This window comes from Mustela erminea, chromosome 1 (assembly GCF_009829155.1).
Source record: "Mustela erminea isolate mMusErm1 chromosome 1, mMusErm1.Pri, whole genome shotgun sequence".
NCBI classification, from domain to species: domain Eukaryota; kingdom Metazoa; phylum Chordata; class Mammalia; order Carnivora; family Mustelidae; genus Mustela; species Mustela erminea.
In genome coordinates, this window is record NC_045614.1 from 58,161,035 (window position 1) to 58,185,790 (window position 24,756).

A 24,756-nucleotide genomic window follows, 5' to 3' on the forward strand; every position below is an offset into this window, starting at 1 on the left:
GCTGCAGGAGAGGTGGAGGCTGGAGGTGGAAGTCAGGGGCTGGGAAAGGAAGCCTCACACACCTGCCTCTAGCCTTTCCACCTGGAGGTCTGGTAGGTACCTCCAGCCTCCCACATCTGAGACTCCTCTCCTTCCTTCTGTCTCAGAAACGGCAGCTATTTGTTTCCAGCTGCTCGTGTGAAAATTTTGGGTCCACCTTGACTCATAAACATACCCAGCCATCGGGTGCTCTAACAGGCTTCACCTTCCAAACAGGGCCAGCGCCCAAGCCTGGGTCTCTGCAACCCCTGCTCATACTGGTCCCAGGCCCACCTGGCTTTGATAACTGCCCCTTCCCCGGCAGCCTGTCCCCCACAGAGCAGCTTAAACCTAAGACAGGACTCTGCACTTTCACCTCCAAGCCCTTTACTGGCTTCCCATCTCACTAACGTCCTTGCTAGGACCCCAAGGTCCTAGAGTCAGGCCCTGTCATTTCTCTTGACTTTATTCGCTACAGTTCCTCTACAGCCTCTATTCATGTCACTTCAGTCACATGAGCCTTCTTACTTCTTGCTCCTGAAACATGCCAAGTGTGCTCGTACCTCAGGGTCTTCACACATGCCAGTGCCTTTGACTGGGATGCTCCTCCCTCAGATGCCCTATTTCTCTTTTCCTTGTCTCCTTCCTGTCCGCTCAAATGTTTCCTTCTCAAAGCCCATCCTTGACTCTGCGATAAGAGCTCCCCATCCCTGTCTTCTTCTCTTTGTTTCACTTTTCTTCATAGCACTCGTCGCTACGTGATGTATCATATATTTGTTTACTGTCTATCCCACACTGGACTCTAACCTCCATGAGGGCGAGGGTGAGGGCTTTGTTTTTATTTTAACTTCTGTGTCTATCTTCAGTGCCCAGCACAGTGCCAGACATATGGATGCCCTTGTCACCTATTCGTGGAATGAATGAGAGCAGCCATGGATGGGTGCAGCACTGTCCCTGCCCTCGAGGGAGTTCCAGTCTGGGTCTGGAATGCATAGCTCCAAAAAGGCGCATGGAGGTACACAGCCATGCTATAGGAGCAGGGCTGGCCCCAAGGCTAGCTAGGGGTTGGGATGTTCCAGATCACCCCAGGGGAAGGAGCCTTCCAAGCCTCTCCAAGAGACTCAGGTCACTCTGGTGGGGCACAGTTAGGACAGCCACGAAGAAGGCAGGTGGCAGAGCAGGGAGGCGTCTCTGTGTGGGACCGCCAGGCCAGCCCATTCCCTGAGCTCAGCTCAGACAGGGGACGGTGGCTGCCGCATCTCTTCCTCTTGCCCTTCCCCGCGTTCTGGCACCAAGCACTTCTGGGGAAGGGAGGATGGACCCAAGGAGAGAGGGAGGAAGGAATACATCAAGCAAGCAAACAATTTTTAAAACTCAAGTTCATGCTTGCTAAGCAGTTTGGCCCTTTCTGACTAACAAAGAGGCTTTACCATCATCTGGGTCAGTTATTCTTCATGAAAACCCTATGAGGCAGGTCAATATTTTTACATTCAATTTTATGGATGAAGAGACAGAGGTTTTGGATGTCTCCAAGGTCACAGAGCAAAGAGGCTGAGACTTGGGACAATGAATGCGGGGGCTACAAGGCAGGTCTGACATCCTGCAGCCCGGTGCCTGGACCAGCTGAGCAGAAACCGTGCCTGGGCAGCTGGTGCTGGGGGCAGAGCTGCCCTACCCTGTCAGGCTGCTCCAGGTCTGGAGTACCCACGATGGGGACGCCCACGTGGTGAGAACCAGAAGGATGGCTCCAGGGAAGGGACAGAGGGAAGACTCCACTGTGAGAGGACCCTGCTCAGGGTGGAGGGAAGGTAAGGAGAAGCCAGCCTGCCCTGAGACTTGGGAGTGGTGGGGACAGGGGCAGCTCAGTCCCTCCCTCCCCCTGCCCAGGCTGCTACGATTGCCCTGGCCACAGTCAGCAACAGCCTCTTCCTGGCCAAGCCTGGCAGACAGTCTCAGACCTGACTTTTCAACTGCTCTGCTCCCTCCTCGCCACCGACGTGTCTAGGTTTGGGTAGCACGGTGCTTGGCACGGGACAGACACTATGTAACTGTCTGCCGATGGAGTAGATGGGAGGGCAAAGGAACCCTCTGTGTGCTCCCAGGCCTGACACGCTCAGTTACCCCCCTGGTCTCCTGAGCATCTGAAGCACAGTTACCCAGCATCCTGAGGACTCTGTAGGGTGCTATACTCAGAAGGACCTGGTCTCTGTCTTGGAGTCTACTGAAAACCTCCCAAAGAAATTACTCAAGGTGGGAGGCACAGAGCGTTTATCTCTGCTCTTCATGGCACCCTGCGTGGAAGAGTGGTACCCGGCTAATGCTGGACTTCACAATTTTACCCCATGAGCTGTACAGAAGGTGCACAGAGAGACACCTGATGCTCTACAGACCTGAGTAGCCTTTTCGGTGGCCAACAACAATCTCATTTTAGAGACAATGTAACTGAGGTCCCTAGAGGTTAAGACATTCATCCACAGCATCCAGATCTACCTGCCAGGAAAACCCAAGTTCTTTTACTAGATCTTGTCAGAAAAACCACCACGGAAGTCCAAATGAGTTACAGTCACTGCACTGAGGTTCCCTCACATGCGGGGAGTTCTCTGGCAGCATTCCTGGTGCGGGGTAAGAAATGGAGGGGCCCGACGACATCAGAATACACTGCAGAGGAACAGCAGTGTTTAGGGCCCGCTCGGCGTTCTACGGAATCAACAGATGCTTGACAGGAGTGGACAATAGCCTGTGCTTAGCAGTTTTTCTGATGTGCAGAGATTTTTATAATAATGGTCCTGGCTGTAATGAGATTGGACCTCTATTATCCATTTTCGTTCCACTAATGAGCCTGGAAGCTCCTGGCTGTGCCAAAGGCGAGGGTCGGGGCCTTGCAACTTCATCATTACTTAATAAAATGTAAATCGGAGAGGAAAAGAAACACACAAGGTTTGACACTAATAAGCTTACAGCAGGATCAGTTACTTCAATTCAAAGAGGTTCAGACCGGAGGGGGAAAAATGAAATAAGCTTTTAAAGATCAGTCTAGGTTTGGCTCCATCAGACCTAACCAATTTTGTTTAATAAGGTTTCAATTTGGCTGCTCTTATTTCTCCCTCTTCTTCGAGCTAGGCTGGGGACAGATAAGGCATCCCCCTCATCCCACCCCCGCCTAATGCATTAATTGCATCTTGTACAAAAAGCCAAACTCGGGCCTCTGCACAAGGAGAGGGCAGTATGGGCCCCCGGGGGCTGCCAGTGCCTCCCCTGCTGGGACCAACCCCAGCTCCCCCAGCACCACCTCTGGGACTGTGGGAAGACAGCACCACATGCATCCTGGGGATTCCATTCTCACCCACTTGGTTTTTAGAGAAATGGAAACCATCCCAAAAGGTACAGAGAATCAGATGACATCAGAACCACCTGTGTTCCCACCACCTCAGACTGACTGCTAAGATCCTGTCTCTCGGACTTCACGTTGACAGCGAGTTGAAGACCTCTAGTCCCATTTTCCTCCTCGACGCCCTGCACTTACTTTCATCCTTCTATTTTATACACTTTGTCCCATGCGTGTGTTCCTGAATTGTATATTTGTTAGTCTATACTAACTGTCCCAAATTATTACTTCATTCCCACTTGTCTCCTTCCTTCTGTATTATGTTTCTGACATCCAATCTTCCTGGGAAAGAGAGACCCCCATCTCTGTATCTATCTAGACAGAGATGCTGCTATCTCTGTACATGTCTTTTTGACTACTGTGCGTTATTTCTTCTAGGAAAGCTCCCACCTTTTACCCATGCCCTCACTGATGGACATGAGTTGCTGTTTTTGCTGCAGGAGATGATGTTGAGCAACCTCCTGTACATGTGGCCCTTTCCACACGCACAGCGTTTTTCTAGCATGGCTATCTGGGTGGAAGGCTGGCGTGGGGGCCATAGTCCAGTGTCACCAGGTCTCACTGACTGCTTTCTTTTTTTTTTTTTTTTTTTTTTTTTTAATTTGTCAGAGAGAGAGAGAGCGTGAACACAGGCAGACAGAATGGCAGGCAGAGGCAGAGGGAGAAGCAGACTCCCTGCTGAGCAAGAAGCCCGATGTGGGACTTGATCCCAGGAGGCTGGGATCATGACCTGAGCTGAAGGCAGCTGCTTAACCAACTGAGCCACCCAGGCGTCCCTCACTGACTGCTTTCTGAAGTGGGCAGAACCCACACGGGCAGTGCAAACCCTTGCCAGCACTTGGTACCGCAGGCTTTTCAACTGTTGCCAGGCTGCTGGATTAGGCATGGTGTCCCACTGCTGTCTTTATGTGCATTTCTAGGGCCAGGCTTCCTCAGAGTCTCTGCTGCTTCTAGTTCACCGGAGATAAACTGTGAAAGCCCCTTGTCTGCTGAGACCCTGCCAGGCCCGAGGAGCTTCATGGACATGCTCCTGAGCCCACATGGCTCTTGGAGGAGGGGCGCAGAAGAGACGAGGGGCAGGAGATCTGGGGAGGCCCCTCATCACCATCCTGGCTCTCCTCCTGGGCTCCCCTGCCCTCTGAGCACTGGTGCCAGGAAATGTAGTCCTGGCAGCACTCGACACACTTCTCCCACCTGGCTGACCAGAGGCGGGATCTGTTCTGTGCAAAAATGCCACTGGGGCCTCAACAAGAGACCAGCTGTCCCCTGGTGAAAGAGGGGAGGGAGCCAAGGAGAACTTCCTTTCCGAGATCCCTGTTAAGGAAAAAGGAATGCCCTATATGGAAAGGAAAAGAGGATCTTCAGGAGCCTGAGGGCCCACAGAACTAACCCCCCCGCAAAGACCCAATTCTAGGGTCAGAGATGGAATGGGGCTTTTTGTTCTGTGCATGTCTGCCCGCTCTGGCTCTTCTCCTGGCCCTGGGGCGCTCAGGTCAAGTTCCCACCCCCAGCAGGGCCCACATGCACCTTCCCCACCTGCATACCTCTCCCACCAAGACCAGCTTGGGTCGCCCGCTCAGGGCCTTGAAGCACCCTATACTGTTCCTCACAGTGGCACTCACAGCACCTTATGGTCATTGCCACCATGTGCCTGTGTGTTCTGTTGTTTTCCACGGGGCCCACTGCGCCACACAGACAGCTGCCCGTGCATAGGCTGGGTTTATTCTGCTTACCTCTGGTCCCCCACAGGGTGCCTGCCACATGGAGGGCAGCCAGGGAGGAAGGGAACGGATTTGGTTTCCTACCACATGGCCCAGCAAAGGCCCCCGCTCCTCCACAGCAACCTCGCCAACAAACCCCAGTTATGAACCTCCCAGTCGCTGCAACAATGGAGAACCGTAAAAGTGACAAGGGGCCTGCCAGGAAGCTTTATGCTCCTCCTCCCAGCCACCCTCCACGCATTTGTCATCCCATAAAACTTTAAATTGAATTACACCAATGTTTGAGTCTTCTGTTTTCCATACAACTGGGGCTTTAATTGTTTTTAATGACATCCCTGGGCTTTTTGGGGGGTAAGGAATCCTTGGGAGGCAAGCCAAGGGAGCCAGCTCTGTCTTTAGGGCAGGGCTCAGAAAAGCCGTCTGCAGAGAGCTGAGCGTGACCGCACCTGTGCGTGTGGGTCTGCACAGAGAACCCAGACAGGCTTGGGTCTAAAAGGGGTGGGTCCCAAGGCTCTCCTTTCCTTCAGCCCTCTGGGAGTACCCCCACTGCCCCATGGCCCCTGCTCCTGGTGAGTACACCAGGCCCTGTGTTCTAGCTCTGAGCTTTGGGCAAGTTTCATGACCTTTCCAAGTCTCAGTTTCTTCATCAGTAAAATGGAGCTAATACATCCTAGGCCACCGGGCTTCTGTGAAAGCTTTAAGGAGGTGGCATGCACCCACTATCTAGTGGAACAGCTGGAGAGTGCCAAGTCCTCAGTGAATGTGATGGCCCCAGCCCCAACTCATGGTCCAAACTTCAGACTCTGGCTTCTTCCCCATCCTTTAAAAGTCCCCATTGCCCATAAGTAGCAAATCCTAGAATAGTCCTGCCCCATATCTACAGTTTCTTCCCATTCCTGGTCCCCATTTCCAACACAGACTCCTCCAACAGTCAACCTTCCCCATGTGTCTGCCAGGTCAGCCCCCGGGTAGAGAGCCTGGGTCCTACAATGCCCTTGCTCAAGCCTGCCCAGGCTCTAGGTATCACGTCCCTCTGGCTGGCATTCAGCCCAGCCCTCCACTCCAGCCTAGCCTCCTTCCACGTCTATGTGCCAGCTCACTCTGAGCCTCTGCTTCTGCTTACTTAATGCACCTTTCACAGTGGCACTCTTCAGGGTCTGCTGCCAATGCTGCCACCTGCATTCCCGCAACGCACGTACTAGTGGCACCTGGCAGGCAGGCCCTGCGTTTGACAACAGGGACATGCGGGAAGCCACAGTCTTTGCCCTCTAGGATGCCACACTCACTGTGGGGAGCAGGTATATAAAGCACTACTTTGAACACAGTGTGTTGAGTGCCACGAGAGGGGCTCAGGGAGCCTGCAGAGAGGGGGTGACATCTGGGTCGGATTTTGAAAGATGATGCCATGCAAGCGAGATTAGGAGAGAGGGAATGGCATGGGGAAGGGGTTGTGAGGAAAGTACAAGGAGGTGCTGGAGGTGTGGGCAGAATTCTATGGGGTAGGGTTCAAAACAAGATAAAGCTGATGCTGGGGCAGGGCTCTGAGAGGGCAGGGGCCCCTTCTTCCCATCTGTGCAGCTTGTCCTGATGAGGCAGGGCCTGCCAATACAGAAGGGATTCGGGAATAGGCCGTGCAATGGAGTTCCAGGAAAAGCAAGGCTGGGGTTCTCACTTCCGGATGCCTCCCAGGGAAGAAACCTATGCACGTGAGCACGAGACCTCCATGTAGACTGGACGGTGGGCCAGAGCCCATCCACGGCACATGGCACATGGCACCAGCCAATATGAAATGTCCATTCTCACAAATGTGTGCATTGGCCAGGCTCTGTCTGTAGTGACAGGGGAGGCCAATACTGGGTAGAAACACAAAAAGTGCAAAAACCACACGACATGTTACATTTACAAAATGGCATCATGTACTTTCACGTAAATATCTGTATTGCATAAAGAAGGGTTTAGGATACACTCAGAAGAATTAGCAGGGGTCTCCTCTACACTGGAGGCCAGGATGGGTATGACAGAATGGGCCCTTTCCCCTTAAGCAGAAAGTTTCACTTTTGGGACATGCAGGCATTCATAAACTGGTTATATAATTAAAAATTAATTCTTCAAAAATAAAAGACAGATATTTTAGTCAATTAAATTTAATACAATCAGGTTCTAATCAATTCACTCAACCAAGACTGACAGCGTGCTCTGAGCCAGACTCTGTGAGGGTGCCAGGCCGGGAGGAGCAGTAAGGGGAGGAGCAGTAAGTGGAGGGGGCAGGGCGGGAGGGGCGGCAGGAGAATGAGAGACACACTCCTGGGTCTCCCTGCTGAACTCTGTAACCCCAGACTTGAATTTTGCCTTCCCTAGTAACACCCTGAAGCCACAGCAGCAGGACACAAAGGCAGCAGGCCCCCTAACTAAACCTGGCCCAACCTCCCTTCTCCACATGGGGAGACACAGGGGACTCTGGCTGAAGCAGCTGGCCCAGAATGGGAGACTCTCATTTCTCCTAAAACCTGTGCAAATACTCACGCCACCTGCCAGGAGGGGGAGGGCAAAAGAGACGATACAAGATTCTAAGCTCCTACAAACTAAAAGGGAAAAGTGGCACAAAGGGGGATGAGACCGCTCCGAACAACCCCAGCTCTGTGCTGCACCCAGACCAAGAGCCAAGAGCCAGCTGGTGGGGGTGGGGAGTGGGGTGACCCCAAGCCAGGCCTGAGAGATAGGCACTCTGAAGACAATGAACTGTTTGGTCCTCAACCTGAGCCAACCTACCTTCACTCCACCCAGATGCTCAAAGGGAAGTGCCTGTTCTTCAGGAAGTGACCTGGGGACCAAGACACGTTGCTCATGACCACAACCCTCTTGGCCACCCGAGATCACCCTGGTCCAGACAAATGGCTAAATGAACGGAGGATGAGATGTCATGTAAGTAATCAAATACATGAGGCAATTTTATCAGCACGGAAATATGCTCTCTCTCTAATACTGGATAACTAATCAAGGCATAAAAAATACTTCAAATATAACCTTAACTGTAAATAGCAGTTACCTCTGGGTGATAGGCCTCTCGAGAGTTTTGTTTTTCAGTTTCTTCATACTGCACAGAGATTTCCAGAATGACCACATGCTGCTTTGCTTTAGGAGGAAAGGCTTTTCAAAACCTCAGTTGAAGGAAAAAGGAAGGCTCTGTCACACCCAGCTGCAGTGGTGACTTCTCTGTAGGAAGACCGTCAGGTTCCTTCCCCAGCCACATGCCCTGACCTGGACTGCATCAGGAGGCATCCCACGGCCACTCTGTGTGTTCTCACTCAGCCTCACGACCACCCCACCAGCGTGGTGGTGCCGCCATGGCCATTGGACAGATGAGAACACAGAATCGGTAACCTGCTGAAGGCTACTCGGTGGCAAATGAGGAAACGAGGATGCAAACCCAGCAAGGCCTGACTGTGAAGGGCAAGCTCGGTGGCCTACATCTCAGGCTACAACAGAGCGCAGAGCACAGAGGTCTGGCCCTGGGCAAGTGCTCACGGGATGCCTTGGTGTTGGCAGAGGCTACCGCGTAGGGGCGGCAGTAGTGGCAGTGGAGCCCGGGTCCCCTTGGAGGACAGAAGAAGGCCACCTTCAGATAGAGAGCAGGGAAGGTGGGAAGGTCTGGGGCTGGGCCTTGCCTATGACAGGGAGAACTGTGTCTGACTGGCCTTTCTCACTTTTGTCACGAAGCCACCTCCTAATGACAAAACAAAATCAAAGTAAGGTCCGTCCAAGGAGGAGAGGCAGACTCATGTTTGGAAATCTTAAAACAGTAATGGGAAGGGTATCCCATACCAAGGATTTTTTCCTCCCTTCCGTTTTCTGTATACTATTCTGTGCTTTCCAAGTTTGTCTTTATCTTCAGTAGTAGAATGAAAAAAAAAAAAAAAGACTTTGAAGGCAAACATCAAATATCCCATTTTTCTTTTTTAAGATTTTATTTATTTATTTGACAGAGAGAAATCACAAGTAGATGGAGAGGCAGGCAGAGAGAGAGAGGGAAGCAGGCTCCCTGCTGAGCAGAGAGCCCGATGCAGCACTCGATCCCAGGACCCTGAGATCATGACCTGAGCCGAAGGCAGCGGCTTAACCCACTGAGCCACCCAGGCACCCCAAATATCCCATTTTTCAACTTAAATACATCACCTAGAATTAATTCCACCAAAAATAATGAAGGTTCTGCTGTGTGCCAGGCCGACCAAGGCACTGGGCCTACAGCCTTGTACTGCTTATGAGCAAGCAGGGCTGGGAGCTCACCGTCAGGCAGAGCAGGATGGAACGGGCCAGGAGCTGGGTGTCCAAAATAGAGGAGCAGCTTTCCCCCTCCGGATCCTTCTTTCCTCCTCCTTGGGATCTCTTAGGGAAAGCTTTCAGTTCCACAATGGAGTAAGGAGCTCACTGACCCTAAGAAGCCTGCATTTTCCACTGGACCTGGAGCCTCGAGGATAATCCCCATTCCTTAGGGGGGGCCTCTTGCTGAGATGCCAGCAGGCCAAGATGCCCACAATTCCCTAAAGACAGCATGACATGCTTCCGCCTTTCCTAACTGCAGAGAGCAAATGGAGGGCACTGCCTGAAAGTTGTCTGCTAGATGCACAGAATCTCTTGGAAGTCCTAAAATTTTATACATTAAGATTTATGGAAATTTTTGTGTTCTGGCTGTAAAAGATCCATGTTTCTTTTAACCAACTGAACCACCCAGGCACCTGATCCTTGTTTGTTTTAAATATAAAAATAAAGCTTGGAATTAACTGCCCTTATGGAAACACACTCGCTGGCCGTGGCACACAGTGGCCATTTGTCCCAGCACCCTGGCCCCGGAGCAAACAAGGCACAAGGGAGGGAGGCACTCAACTGAAGGGATGCAAGCGCTTGAGGGCCTCGGGAAAGGCTCAAAGGGGCAGCGAGAGGCTCAGGCACTCACTGGCTGACTGCCAGCCCCAGAGCACATGGAGCTGCGGCGGGAGCCCCCTGCCCTTGAGCACCGGTGAGCACCTGCACGCTGCCGAGGGAGGTGCCGGCATCTGGAGATACACACCTGCCATCCAAGCAGGAAGGAACGTGACCATCCCAACCCTGGGCGACCCTACTGAGGGGTGGGCTGGCATCCCACCTGGCAATCATCCAAGGGATTTTTGAGGGGAATGCCTGTCTCCCGGCATTTGTCCCAGGGACCAGCCTTGGAAGGTAGTCCTATGTGGCTCCCAGTGTAGCAGGAAGCACTCCAGCTTTGCAGGGAACCATGCTGGTCAGATCTGCCACTTCCCAGCTAGGGGAGAGCCTGGCCCATTTACCGCTGGGCCCCAGCTTCCTTGTTTGTGAAGTGAAAATGACAGTGCTTGCAAGGCTCCAGCAAGAACTCAAAACGACGTGAGTGAAGCCCAAGCACAGTCCCTATCACTCAGGAAAGAGCTGTTACGATTCAAAGAGGGAAATTAAAAGACCCGGCATGGGGGGAGTTAGTGTGGGGGGAGCTGCAGAAAATGGCATCTGGAAGGTTCGATTGCTCCAGCACTTCAGGTAACAAAGGTCAAATGCTCTTATACTCAGGCCAGGCACTACAATCACCAAGTCACCAGCAGCCGTTGCACAAAGAACTGCAGCCAGAGCCAGAAAGCCAATGGTCTCAGCCGAGGCACATGGAAGGCCCTCAGTGCTGCTGCACCTGGCCCTCAAGACGTCATCCTGGGGAGGAGCTCCCCAAGAAGCAAGAAGTACCCCCCAAGGGACTCAGAGCAGGCGTGGTAGCTGGCAGCAGTTTCAGTTTCTATATGCCAGGGATCACTCCAAAGGCCAAGCTAGGGGCTGACAAGTGTTTTCCTGGGTATCTGGAGAGATTTATCTCACACGAACTACTCCTAAGTGCAGACTCCAACATATATATACCTTTTATGTGGAGCTGAGAGAAGCTCTTCTCCAAACGCTATTATGAATTTATAAGTGCTCGCCCAGAAAGCAGGTTGGGGGGATAACGACATTAACCATTATCTGACAAGTTTAGGAGCTGTGTTAAGGTTAACGAAAATCAGTTTAAACGTGTAAGTGAGAACTATGGGAAAATGTCAGGGAATAAGCTGTCCCAGGGTGGAATGGAAAAGCGGCACCCTCCCAGCCTGGAGAGTCAGAGCTCCCACAAGGTGACAGGTGTAGGCCGGCAAAGACGGACAAGAGGAACTGCACAGGCGGAGGGGGCGTGCAGGGCAGAAAGGGAATCCAAATCACTCTTGCTCTGCCAGCTCCAGACCTGAGCTCCCCACCACCCCCACTCCTCCCGAGCTCGGCGCCTGGGTCGTGGCTCCTAACCACCCACCTTAAGGGCTGGGGTGAGGCGATGCACTGCGACCAACTCGGCTCTGTCAGAGCGAGGGCCACACGGAGACAGCCCGCGTGAAATGATGAGTGTGGCATCGTAAGGGACAGACATTGCTCAGTAAAGCTCAGTCACTCACACTACTACTACTAGACTATTTCATCCTTGGTAAGTGAGGATGAGCCCCCCAACTTCACTGAAATGACCAAGAAATCAAAGAGAGGATTTGAAAGAGCCACATGAACGCAGCTGTTTGCTCACCTCCCTCGAGGCCCGTGCACTACGACTCACATACTTTTCTGTAAAAGGCCAGACAGTAAATATTTCAGGCTCTGCCTGCCCTGATTACCTCTGCTGCAAACCACTCAAGTCTGCCATTCTGGGACAAAAGCAGCCATCAGCAAAAAACTTTACTTATAAAAACAGGTGGCAGGCTGTGGTCCGCTGGGCCTGCTTGGTGCTGAGGCACAGGTATTGTGACCCACGCCCCTGAGCATGGAGACCCAGCCCTGTGCCTACAGTAGCCAGACCCCTGCCACTAGGCGCCAGAGGGATGGTCCGAAGTCCAGGTGCGAGTGGCAGAGCAGGCCCACAGGATGGGCATGGACTCGGCAGGCACTTTCTGAGCACCCACTCGGCTCCAGGCACACAGGACAGAACAGGACACAGTCCCTGCGGTAGAGGGTAACAGCCCGGTGTGGGGAGACGGCCATACCAACAACACACGGCACGAGACTTGGCTTCAGTCTCCTCATCTGCAACCCGGACACAAGAATAATACCATGTCTTATAGCAGCAAGAGAAAAATGGGAAGCCCCTGGTTGGGTGCTGGAGTGATTATTATTCTCACCCGTCTCCTAGGAAGCAGGAGGAGAGGGCAATCCACTTGAGATGACTTTCAGAAGCTTAAGGGCATAAGCTTTGTGCAAAGTCTGTTTGGGGTAGAACGGGTAACACACAGGCCAATGTGAGTCATGTTCTATCGCAAATAAAAATCGGCCCATGAATATACATAATCCCCAAGGTAATTCTCCCAATCTCACAACGGTAATGGAGCCACCCTCGCTCACTGAGGCATGAATATTTACCGTCCTCTGGCTTTACTGCTCTCGATCTGGGTTCAATTTTGCAAATTAAAATGAGGGCTGTGTGGATAGAGAGATTACAGGAGAGCCTTCCGAAGCCTGCTGTCCCCGGTGAGGGAGCCGGGCAGGGTAAGCAGGCTCCTGCCCGCTGGCCTGATGCTTCTGCCTTGAGGGTCAGGAGCCACAGAAAATGGGCTGAGGGATGGCGGGGGGGGGGGGGGGGTGCCCTGTGTAGGAAAATACACAGAGCGGGAACAGGAACAGCACTTAGAACGGAAACACATTCCAGGTGGGAAGGTGGGAAAATACCCCAGGCTTTTCTTTTTGATGGCTGAAGAGAGTTTCCGAGTAGGCTTGAGAGCGGTAACTTCATAACCAGACAGACATGGCTTCAAACCCATGTCACGAAGTTGAACCTGGGGCGTGTCATTTGGCCTCTCTGGCCTCAGCATCTCTACAAAGGCGTTAAATGCCGCCTTCCTCTCAAGGCCGCTGTGAGAATCCGGATGTACCTGCCAGGTGCCTGGCCCAGAGGCCACAAACGGACAGCCCATGCATGTGGTACCTGTCAGAACACGCTCTGTACAGGAGGACAGCACACGGGAGATGGCCCGCAACCGCATGGGCGAGGACTGGAACGGCTCAGCAGGGGTGGGGATGCTGGCCAAGGAGATGATGTTGACTTGCCGAATGGCGGCCGCTCTCCCCTAGGGTGGTCCTGGCACAGGGGCCGACCCACAGACTGGCTGCGGTCCAGCCAGGCTAAGTAAATGCCCGCAGCAAGGCCAGTGAAGAAGGGTCCAACACCGCCCACCAGGCCTTGCTGGTAGAGGGGGGCGAGAATAGTGTCCTGTGCCTTTTGCTGTCCTGGGTGAGGTGGGGCAGTAGGGGTGGATGGGGAGGAAATCAAGCGGCAGGGTAGGGATGGGGGTGTTGTGACAGGGAGCTCAGGGAAACTGCTGGCCTCCTACAGACACGGGACACCTGCCTGTCTGCCACAAAACCTGGTTCCCTGGAAACCAAAAGCCAGAGATAGAGAGAGTCACTTAATCTGACTCAGCTAATCTCAGGGCTCTGAAAACCCAACGGGAACAAAATCTGTGTGAAATTCAGTCCAGAAAACCTTTGCAAAGGACAGCACTACCACTTCTTGAGCACCTATTGTGTTTCGGGTATCTAACGAGGCCCTTCCCAAGCATGCCCTTGACTCGCAACAGTCCGTGGGGGAGGGATTACCAGGCAGCTTTTAGGACCAAGAAGCCAAGGGCTCACAGACTCTCACAGGTAGTCAAACCACCAGAAAGTGCCGGCGCCGGGCTGGGCACACCAGGCCACACAGCCCCGTTCGAGGAGGAAGCTGCTGTAGGCCTTACACTATGCCAGGTCTAAGGACACGAGGACGAACAGGACAGAACCCTCCAGCCGCCTGAACTTCCCTCCACCTGACAACCTGCTGCTGTGCACCGTGGCGGGGGCTGTCCCAGGGTGGCCAGGAAGGAGCCATGGCTACCATTTGGTAGGGAACCTGGAGCGGAAATGCAGGGAGGAAGTGACATTTGTGCGGGGGCCCTGAGGATGAAGAGGGCAGGACACACACCGATCAGGAGGCAGGGAGAGAGCATTTGAGGAAGAGCGGCTGCCGCTGAGGCTGCGGCAGGCAGGGCAATGCCCCACAGCTCACACCAAGTTGCTGAAACTTTCGGCTGGTGGCAGGAGGCGGCCACGAGATGCGGTCATGCAGAGGTGGGATGTAATGGAGTGTAAAAGTCAGAAAGGCCCCCGAGGTAGCACACGTGGAGAAAGGGCTGGAGGGGAAAATAGCAATGGCAAGTGGAGCAGACGGAGGAACTGTGACGGGTAGACAAGGCCGGCTCCAAGGGTGGGGCCTTTGTCCTGTTCACCAGTTATATCCAGAGTGCCTGCCATGCGTCTGGCACACAACAGATGTCAAGTCAATGTCTGCTGAGTGAATGAAAGAACAGAATGAGAGTCTGAAGTCACCCAGAGAGCACGGGCCATAGGCCTGGGCCGGGGGAGCACACCTAGCAGAGTGGGTGTGAGAGCGAGCAAGGTGCACTGCCTCCTGGGGGCTGGCGATGGTCACTGTGGCCGGCCTCGTCCCCGACGCCAGTGGCGTGCGCCAACGACAGGGCTCCCGCTGTGCTAGTGAGGCCTGGGACCAAAGGGTTACTTGCCGCACTCAGAAAACCCTAACCCCCAGCCTGACTAAACGTCTTCTATTTTTCTTTCTGCTTTCTTTAAGACCCCAGATGTGTTCTTGCACATCAAAAGAGAGCAACTTATAAAGTTAAACTAAATCAAGGGCTTTTGTTCTGAGGCATCGTTGCTGAACTAATTATTCCTGTATGTTGTTTAATGAAATAGTGGTGCCATATATTAAACCAGTTAACAGGATGAGCACATGAGTTACAAGGAAGGTCGGGGCTGGGATTATAAATTTAACTTTTTCTTAAGAAGAGATGAAACAAACCACTCAACTCCCCGCTGTCGTATGTCACGGGAGGGGAAAATGATGGCACCGAGCAGCGCTGAGGGAGGGCCGTGCCCTGGTTCATGGATGCTGGCGGCACCGAGCCGGGCGGTGGTGGAGGGCCCCAGCCTTCTGGCTCCCAGCCCCGGCTCCTCGGCACCCAGCCCCTGGACGCACACAGTGCTCACTCATCCCCGCCCCATGCCCCCTAGGTCCCACACCCTTCAGGCCTACATGGCAGTGTGCCTGCAGGTCGACTGGCCAAGCCAACAGCCGCCCCGACAGTCAGAGATAGCCCTAACAACACTGCTCACATGGAGGGGTTGTGCAGCATTCCCCAGGGCTGGAAACACCAGAACAGTTTGCAAGTCAATTGTGCAGGATAGCACAAGAGCAATGGCACCTCCTTTTTGTGGATCACAAAGCAGTGCATGAAGACAGAAGCCACAGGTGAAGATGCCACTGCATGTTAGGTGAACATAACAGTGCGTGTAAGAGAAGCCCATTTTGGCCTTTTATTCCTAAATATGTGTATGAGCATGCGTATTTGTGTGTGTACACGTGTGTATGCTGTATGTAGATTAAAAAGGGTAGGGGAGCATGCTGTTGACATTGATTTTTTCTGGGGAAGAGAATTTTAGGAAACTTTAACTTTCAACAGGAGGTGATGTATATTAACTCTGCACAAGTATGCATTTCTATTATAATTGAATAAAGCAACAAATAAACATCATTCTTCAAAAAATAAAACCACACACACACAGCAATACCTCTGTGCCAGAGACTAGAGTTAAGAGGGTGACTGAGAAGGGCTTTCCTTTCCCAGCAAGGCAAGAAGCAGTATGATAAAAGATGTACTTCATGGATTACTTGCATAAGGAAAATTAATTTAGAACAATTTAAGAAAGAAAACATTTAACATAAACATAGCATTATGCAACCAATAAAAACAGCAACAAACCAAGAGCTTTGAAAAATATGAGACATATTTGTGAAACAGTGGTGTTAAAATGCATCAGAAGCAGTGACATGATAATAAGTAAAAATTAAATACTGTGATCTCCGCTATGCAAATATAGAGCATATAATCATAGGAAAGTGAATTAAAGGAAATTTAGAATTACAGTCAACTTTTTCCCCTTATTCTTCTCTGCATTCTCCCCATAGGCATGCATTGCTTTTATAATCAGAAAAAAAGAGGTCATCAACTAAGAAGAAGAAAAGATGCTGAAAAGTATGTCTGAGCCAGGGCCCACAGTTCCAGCTGCCCTGGCAGTAGAGGTGGCCCTAGAGGCATAGGTAAGGGTATGGGCTCCTAGAAATGGATCCTCGCCCTTCAGAGCACTAACACTATGAGGGGACCTTGGGCCAAGGAGGACTTCTGCCAAATGATTGATTGGCTACAACACATGGTACCATTGGCAGACTGACTCTCCTCCTCCTTCAGAGCCCATGTCCTGCCTTCTGGAAGCACGAAGCAGAGGCTGCAGCAGCCAGAGCTTGGCCCTCAGCCCCGGCTCCATATCCTACAACTTGCCAGCCACAGGACCCTGAGCAAGGGACCCTGTTTCCCGAATGTAAACTATAAGAAGGTCCCATAGCCCCATGACCACGGACAAATTTAACTGCCATCCTCAACTAGAAGATCCTGGCACGTGGATAAAGCTACGCACTTGTTTTTTCTGTAGATAGTAAGAGTGATGTGCATGAAGCACATACCACGCACTGGGCCTTGGTCTAAGGGGGTACCCTACAGGCAGTAATGCATCACAACCTGCACCAGTGAGGTAGGTACTGTTATTTTCGATGTTTTACAGCTGAGAATGGTGACTGCCAATATGCATCCTATCCCGTCACAAAGCTAGGGAGGGATTGCCTTTTATCCAGAATCTATGATATGCCAGGTGCTTAATGTGGGCATTCTCACAGCAATGCTGTGATGAAGAAGTGATGTCTGGGTGGGGCACGAGGCCTATGGGCGCTCTGTGACTGGACCATGCCCACGCAGCCAAGAAATGGTAAACCCGAGATTTCGACCAAGAGCTGCGAATCCAAAGCCGATGGCTCGCCCCAAGTAAGCCGTCTGCCCGGGGAACTACTCTTTGTAGAGGGGCTTAGAAGTCTTACAATATATGGCAGAGCAAGAAAACTGTCTTCTGAGTCTTCGTTGATAAAATGATATAGCTTAATGGTGAGGAGAAAGGGGAAGGGAAGAAAGATTTCAGAGGGCCCTTCCCACGGGCCTGTCCTGCAACCAGGAGGTGCTAGGAGATGAAGCCTCGCCCACCAGCAGCCCTGCCTGTCATCTGCACCAGGTCAGGACTTGAGGTGAGGTGGCGGCCTGCCGCAAGGATGGTGGCCCACCCATCTCTCAACTGTTCCTCATTAGCTGGAGCATTCCACTTTTCAACAACCAAGGATGCCTCTGTCCTTAGAGGGCGAGGGCGGACCCTCTTCCGAACACCAGTATTTCTCCTGGTGGGTGCTCACGCCAAACAAAAGCTTCCCTATTCCAGCGCAGTCTGGTGACACGGAGGCAGCAGGATCTCTCTACCCCACCCTCTACACATGGGAGTGGCCAGCAGATGGATAGACCAAAGGGCCTGGCCTGGGAAGGGGCTCTGGGCCTGGAGAGCGGGCACAGCAGATGTGAAACTCAGGCCCAGGGCCAGTTCCTCGCGCTGTAGGGCCTCCATCTCAGGGGAGAAGGCCTGTGATGGCACCTCCTTCACGGGGTTGTCTGGCATGAAAGCAGAAGAAAAGAGGCAGAAATCGGTCTGGATCGGCCACGTACTGGTGTGGGGGTGGTTCTTTCCCTCTTCTGAGGGGAAAGCATTCCGCTCCTTCTCTGCCTTTTGGACTCACCACTTTGCAGCACAGCCGCAGCCCCAGGAGTAGGCCGGGGAGACCAGCGGGAACCCTGATTACCGTGGATGCCGTGCAGGTGAACATGAGGCATTCCCTGTGGGCCAGGCGCTGCCCACGGGCCCACTTTTGTGAACAGCAAAAGATCAAATTTCTGTAGAAATAACTACAGTGTTAACAAACAAAGGGACCATACAATTAAAGAGAATCTCATGGTTAATCCTCTAAAACACATTACCATCCTCTCACGAGATTTCAGTCTGAATCCAAATTTTAATTTTTAGCATTTTCCTAGAGAAAGATCTCCTACATTATACATAATCTTTAACTTATTTCTCCAGTTAGTTCACATTATTGTGTAGTTTACAGCCTTACCTAGACTCTTTAAAAAAAAACACAAAGCTTCACTGAGTGGCTTCTTCCCCATGAAGACTGTTGCTGCCACACAAGGCCTCCCCAGGGCACCGCCATGCTGGGATGGCTGACAGCCCAAGTGAAAGGGCACGGCCGAAGGCGGCTGTGGGGTCCCGGCCCTCAGACCCCGTCCGTGCAGCCACAGGGATGCGCAGAGCCCGCGTGCCTGCTCCTGGCCACACATTTTCAGACTGGGAGTTGAGAATTCAGAGGATCAAAACCAGCTGTTCTTGTTTTAAGTGAAAAAGGAAGAAAACAGAATGGAGTAGAGCGCAATGTGAAAGAAACCGGGAGGCAAATATGTTGCTTTGTAAGACTTCCATGCTCTCCACTGGATGTGTGCTGCGTCAGGATATGAAACGGACCTCTGCTATGGGTGACGGGAAGTCAAGTGGGCCAACGCTGCACTGCTGTGTGCTTACAAGGAAATGAGCGACAGCCCTTGCCCTCTGGATCCAGTTTCCTATCTGCAGATGTGGGAGTGGGGGCATCAGGGGTAGGGGCCAGGCCACTGGCACAAGTGTGCTAAGAGGCAGTCTACCAGTTCTGACCTTGCAGAATCTGGATACCTCTTAATGAGTCAAACTATAAGGTCGAGGGGAAGCCACAACCCCATTGGAATCGAGGTGAATGGCAGCAGCATCCCTGTTGGTGGCCTCCAGTTCAACCCTGCGTCTCCAAGGGTGGGGGTAGGGGGAGGCTTCTAGAGCCAAGGAATGGCAGGAAGCAATTCTGTATGGCCCCTTTCTTGCAAGGGGAAGGAAGAGAAAACATAGGAAGTCTGCAACTTTCTCCCGTCTTTAATTAAACGCACAACTCTGCTGAGTCCTAATTTCCTAACCTTGCCGAAAGGCTCATCATAGACCATGCCACGGGAATGTTCTCAACGGAGCCTCAGATGGCCTCAAAACGTTGTGGCCAAAGGGCATCCTGATGATAACGGTGACACCTGCTTTTCTTCCTGGAAAGCGCAGATACCGCACACTGCCTTTGGTTCTGCTATGACTTCATTAAGCTGCACGAAGTGTACGTGGCTGGGAAAACAACTGATCCTTTGTGTTGCTTTTCAGTTTCCTTCTCTCAGTGTGTCTATTTTAAATGGGTTAATGGATGTTACAGCTAGGAAAAGATGGCATTTGAATAAGATCCCGGAATGTGGCATCCAGCATCTTGGCAGGCCAAGCCAGGCTCGGCCGGGAGAACCAGAACAGGTGAGTGACCCTGGAGGAGGTGCCACATGACGGGGGGCCTCCAAGGAAGCATCTCTGCTCTCCTCAAGTGGAAAGAGGGGGTCCCAGAAGCTCTCCAGCTGGAGGGGGCCAAGCAGCTCTGGCCAGGAAGAGCACCCCCAGATGATTTGAATTTATACCTCACTCCTCAAGCAAGGTGTCTTTCCCAGTTTGTTTTTTATCCCAACCTCTGCCACAGATCCTCAAATAGCTGCTTGGAATCTTTACATCTAAAATCACAACGATTTAGGGACAGAACTGATGGTCTTTTGGCAAGTAAAAAATGCAGTTTGAATCCTGGTTCTGCCACTTAACTAGCTGTGAGATCCTGGACAAGTTTCTTTCTTGAACCTCCGTTTCCCCATGTGAAAAGCAGAGAAGGTACCTCTGGCAGAGCAGCTGAGGGTCTGCTCAGTGAGCCTGTTTGTCATCTGCGTGGACCCAGCAAGCTCTCAGCGAAGGGCAACTGCCTGCCTCCTCTCCTCACAGATGTGTGTTGACCCTCTCTCCTCCAGGAAGGTCCTGACCCTTGACTTCCTGCTTTGAGGCTTTCTTTATCACCCCAACCCCATCCCTTCTCTAAATGACCCAGTGTTAGGTGGCAGTCCCCTGGGCTGTCTTTCCTGCAAGGACCTGTGGCTCAGAGCTGCCCCCACCTAGCCTTGCCAAAGTGCCCTGTCCCTGTCCCCGGACTGGTTCTCACCCTTTCTTCATACACCTGCACCCAGATGGATCCTGATCCCTGAAAAAGAAACTCACCCAAACACATTCATCTTCCCTCAAAGGTCCCAGACCTTTTCAGGAACAAAGACAATTCCACCAAATTCTGTGACCTCTTTTTGACTGACCCCTAACTCCTGCTCCATCCCAGAACTCTGATTTCTCCAAGTCTTATGCCAGGAACACTGAACAGTAAGCAAGAGGCTGCTCCACTGTCCACCTGAGACCAGTCCACCTCAATCCCCGGTGAGCAGTTACAGAGAATTAATGAGGGAACAAATAAATGTTCAATTTCATTCTCTTACTCGTGATCAAAGCCAGTCTATCCAAATGAGATACTGTGTGCAGGCTTCCAGTTGGCTATTCAGCACACAGTAGGTCCTTAACCAATGCCAGTTGAAACACTTCACTTTCCAGCTCCAAAGAACAGAACCACTGGCATGCGCGGGAGATCCTGGGCTTTGACAAGACTAGTCCTACTGGCTCTGACACCCCCATGCTGGGCAATGTAATGGCAATAGCTCCATTTGCTTCATCTGCAGGGAGAGGATAAGAATACCAGCTTTGGAAGATTCTTTTGAGGATTAGTATATAGAAAGCCTAGTTCACCACTTGGCACACAGTAGGAACTCAATAAAAGCTATGTCTTTTCCTGACTCACAACCCCTATACCTCCCCCACACTTACCTAATCCAGTCTGGTACACACACTAAGGCCAGAGTGAACCTGGCTTGGCCCCCTCTTGGATGGATGGCCTGGCTCTTGCAGCCAGAGTGGGCATGAAGCTGAGCCACCGGGCACCGTACAGCACGGGCAGAGTTGTGCCTGAGTTTGGCATCTGGCCCCTTCTCTGAGGCCAGCCCAGGGTCTGAATGGCAGAGACCTGGACACGCTGCAGACAGCTTCACTTCTCCAACTGTACTTATCAGCATGTGCAGAGCATGTCCGCAAATTGCTGTAAGTTCCAACTCCTTGGCCAGTTTACTCTTAGCCACACAGCTCAAGTGGCGAGACAGACTACTAGTGAGCTCCAGGTACTGCTGGGACCACACACGGCCTGGGCCTCACCAGTTAGGGACTAAAGAGAAATGCCAATCTTACAAAGAACCAGTGGGTTAGTACTCCTCCTCCCTGCCATAGAGAGAGCACAACCCATCATCCCCCCAAATGCAACAAGCTCGGGGCCCCACCCTGTGAACAGCATCATCTCTGCTTCACAGAGAATGCCCGAAGAGACCCAGTGATGGCCACGTTCACAGTGCTGGAAGTGGTAAGCCTAGTGTCCGTTTTAGATCTGAGGGCTGATGCTCCAGGGTTTGGTCTAAACACACCTCCTGGTCTGTCCCTGCTGCAAATAAGGCAGCTCAGGGAGTTCCTTCCCCGTTCATCCAGCCAACACTCACCAAATGCTGCTTGGAGTCAGGCCACAGAGGAACAGAGACAAAGTGAACGTAGGCCAGGCCTCAGGGTGCTTTGTAAGGGCCTTTCAGACGCCAAGCTGGGCTTGCGGGGAGCTAGGTCTTACCTCCCGGGAGATTCTCACTCTAACCAAGCCCCCTGAACACCTCCTCCTCACTGACAGTCTGAGATACCACCTGCCACAACAAGATCCAAACAGAGCCCCCTCATCCCACCCCCCTCCCATGAACCAAGCCCTTTTCTCCACATTCAGCACAGTGGCCTTGGCCCCAGGAAACATGGACTCTGAACTGGGTGTCCTTTTTCTCCAAGTCTCTGGCTCCATCTGCTGTCTCTGAATGTCACAAGGAGCTGAGGCTGGAAAAAGTGTCCGGAGGGTGCTTGTGAGCCTCGAGGAAGGCTTGGGAAGGGCCAAGGGTAAGGGCAAGAATGGCCCTGCGTGCGGCCAGGCCCCCACACCCAGCATGAGACTGGCCTCGTTCTCAGAGGATGGGGTGGGGTAGGAGGGTGCTGGCAAGAAGACTGTTTGCTTGACCCTTAAGCCCACTGCAGTCTGGTTTCAATTAAGTACAAAAATGAGCCTAGTTACTAGGTTACCCTACTTGCCACAACTCGTCTGAAAAGCCAGAAATCATGTCACACAGGGTGACCTAGGGTTTCATTCACAGCGCTACAGTGGCTATACGGGCTGAGCAGAAAGAATGTGGACTTTGGAATTACAGAGCCCTGGACTGGGGATGAATCATAGCTCAAAAACCATCAGTTGTGCAGCTTTGGAAACTTCACCTTCCTGGGTCTTACTCTTACCTGTCTAAGGGAGTAAGAAGTAACCTCTAAAGGATAGCATTAGGCCAATTAAGTGACATAATGTATATAGACTAAGTAGCATGAACCTTATCTTGGTGAAATCTTTTGCAGCTACAAAAACTACCCATTTTCCAGATGGGGGTACTGAGGTACAAAGAGCTTTGTACGGCTTTACAATTTCATTTTGGTTTTTAAACGGTCACTATGTATTATAAAAAAAGAATCACATCTAAACCATAATGACCCAGAAGGTTAAAAGTGATAAAAGATAAAGATGCTAATGAAAAGAAAAACTGGATTGCCTACTTTAAATCTAGTAGGCCTGAATTCTAGGCTGAAAAGGTTAAATGAGTCAAAGGGGCCACTGATGATTAATGAAGGTTTAATTCACAATGAGGATATGAGTCATAAATATTCACATACCAAAAGCAGAGCAGCAAAATACATAAAGTATGAACTGCAAGGAAAGAAACAAAACCCAAAAAACAACCAATTCACCCCTGTGAATATTGAAGGATCTGAACCAAGTAAGATATTAGCTTGAACTAAGATCCATATACAGATGATACATAAGGGGTGTGTGTGTGTATGTGTGTGTGTTCACCTCAAACTTTATATCCTGGTAACAGAGTAAGTCTTTTTAAAAGCCCCTGGAACATTTACAAAATCCTATATTAAGCCAGAAGGAAAACTCAATAAACTCCAAACAGTTGACATGATACAGGCCACATTCTCCCCTGACGGTGCAATAAAAACTCTAAATGCATAACAAAACTAATAGGCAAAAAAACCAACTTGGAAATGAAGAGTATTTTGCCATTGCACAACTCCTGAGTCAAAGGAGGACTTAAAATGGGAGGTTCAGACTATCTAGAAAGTAACAACCCAGTATACAGCGGAACGTAACAAACGCTGTGCTGGGAGGACATTCGCAGACTTCCATGCTTAGAGAACAGCACAAGATCAAGACATGTAGCTGCGAGTCAGAAAGCTAGAAGAATCGTTAATCCAGGGAGAATGTCACAGAGCAAAACTAAGAGCACAAATTATTCAATATAACACTGATGGAGCACTGACCTCTACCTCTGAAACTAATACATTATGTTAATTCATTGAATCTAAATTAAGAAAATTTAAAAAAATAAAGTGGATAGACCAAAAACTAAGAACTCAAAGCTTTGAAGGCGACAGCTATCAAAAATTATAACAGACCATTAATAACCATATTTTCAACTGTTACTTGTTTAAAAGTATAAAAGATGCGTCTTTAAAGAAAAAAGATGCTTTTTTGTAATAAGGGCTTAAAAGCTCTAGTGGCATTTATTTTTTCAGTCTAACTCAGTGCTGTTTCATATACTGTATATTGTCATTTCCTTGAATATTTTGTGCTTTTGAAGGTGTGTTATTCCAAAACCAAAACGAAACAAAAAACCAACTCTTCCTCTGCTCCCAACTCTAAAATAAGTAAGTAAATCTTTAAAAAAATTGTGTCATAAAAAATTATTCAATTAAAAAAGAGAATAGTAGAACTGAGAAATGCAAAAGCAAGTTCTTAAAAAATGGTAAAAAATACACAAAATTAGAAATAAAAAATAGCCAATGATTCTACATAAAAAATAAAATGAAGTTTACTTATTTACTCAATGCAAATAAATTTGAAGATGTAACTTAAATAGATAATTCTCTAGGAAAGCACGTTTTCCAAAATTATCCCTAGAGGAGGTGGAGATTGTTAAGAAGAACATGAAGAAAACACCTTAAAGTTCTCAAAATGCTTAATCCCCAAATAGCATTAAGTTCAGATGGTTCAGAGACAAATTCTTTTTTTTTTTTTTAAAGATTTTATTTATTTATTTGACAGAGACACAGCAAGAGAAGGGGCAAGGCAGGGAGAGTGGGAGAGGATGAGCAGGGAGCTTGATGCAGGACTTGATCCTGGGACTCCGGGATCATGACCTAAGCCAAAGGCAGATGCTTAACCGACTGAGCCACCCAGGTGCCCCCAGAGGCAAATTCTCTTTTTTTCTTTTAAGATTTTATTTATTTATTTGACACAGAGAGATCACAGGTAAGCAGAGAGGCAGGCAGAGAGAGAGGGGGAAGCAGGCTCCCTGCTGAGCAGAGAGCCTGATGTGGAACTTGATCCCAGGACCCTGAGACCATAACCTGAGCTGAAGACAGAGGCTTAACCCTCTGAGCCACCCAGGTACAAATTCTTTTTTTTTTTTTTTTTTTTTTTTAAGATTTATTTACTTATTTGACACA

General features: G+C 50.7%; 1 protein-coding gene across 5 annotated transcripts in view; it reads right to left on the minus strand.

The window, feature by feature from the left end:
• The window catches only part of EEFSEC (eukaryotic elongation factor, selenocysteine-tRNA specific), a 249,570-nt gene that overhangs the window by 66,962 nt on the left and 157,852 nt on the right, over positions 1-24,756 (minus strand). The window lies entirely within an intron of this gene.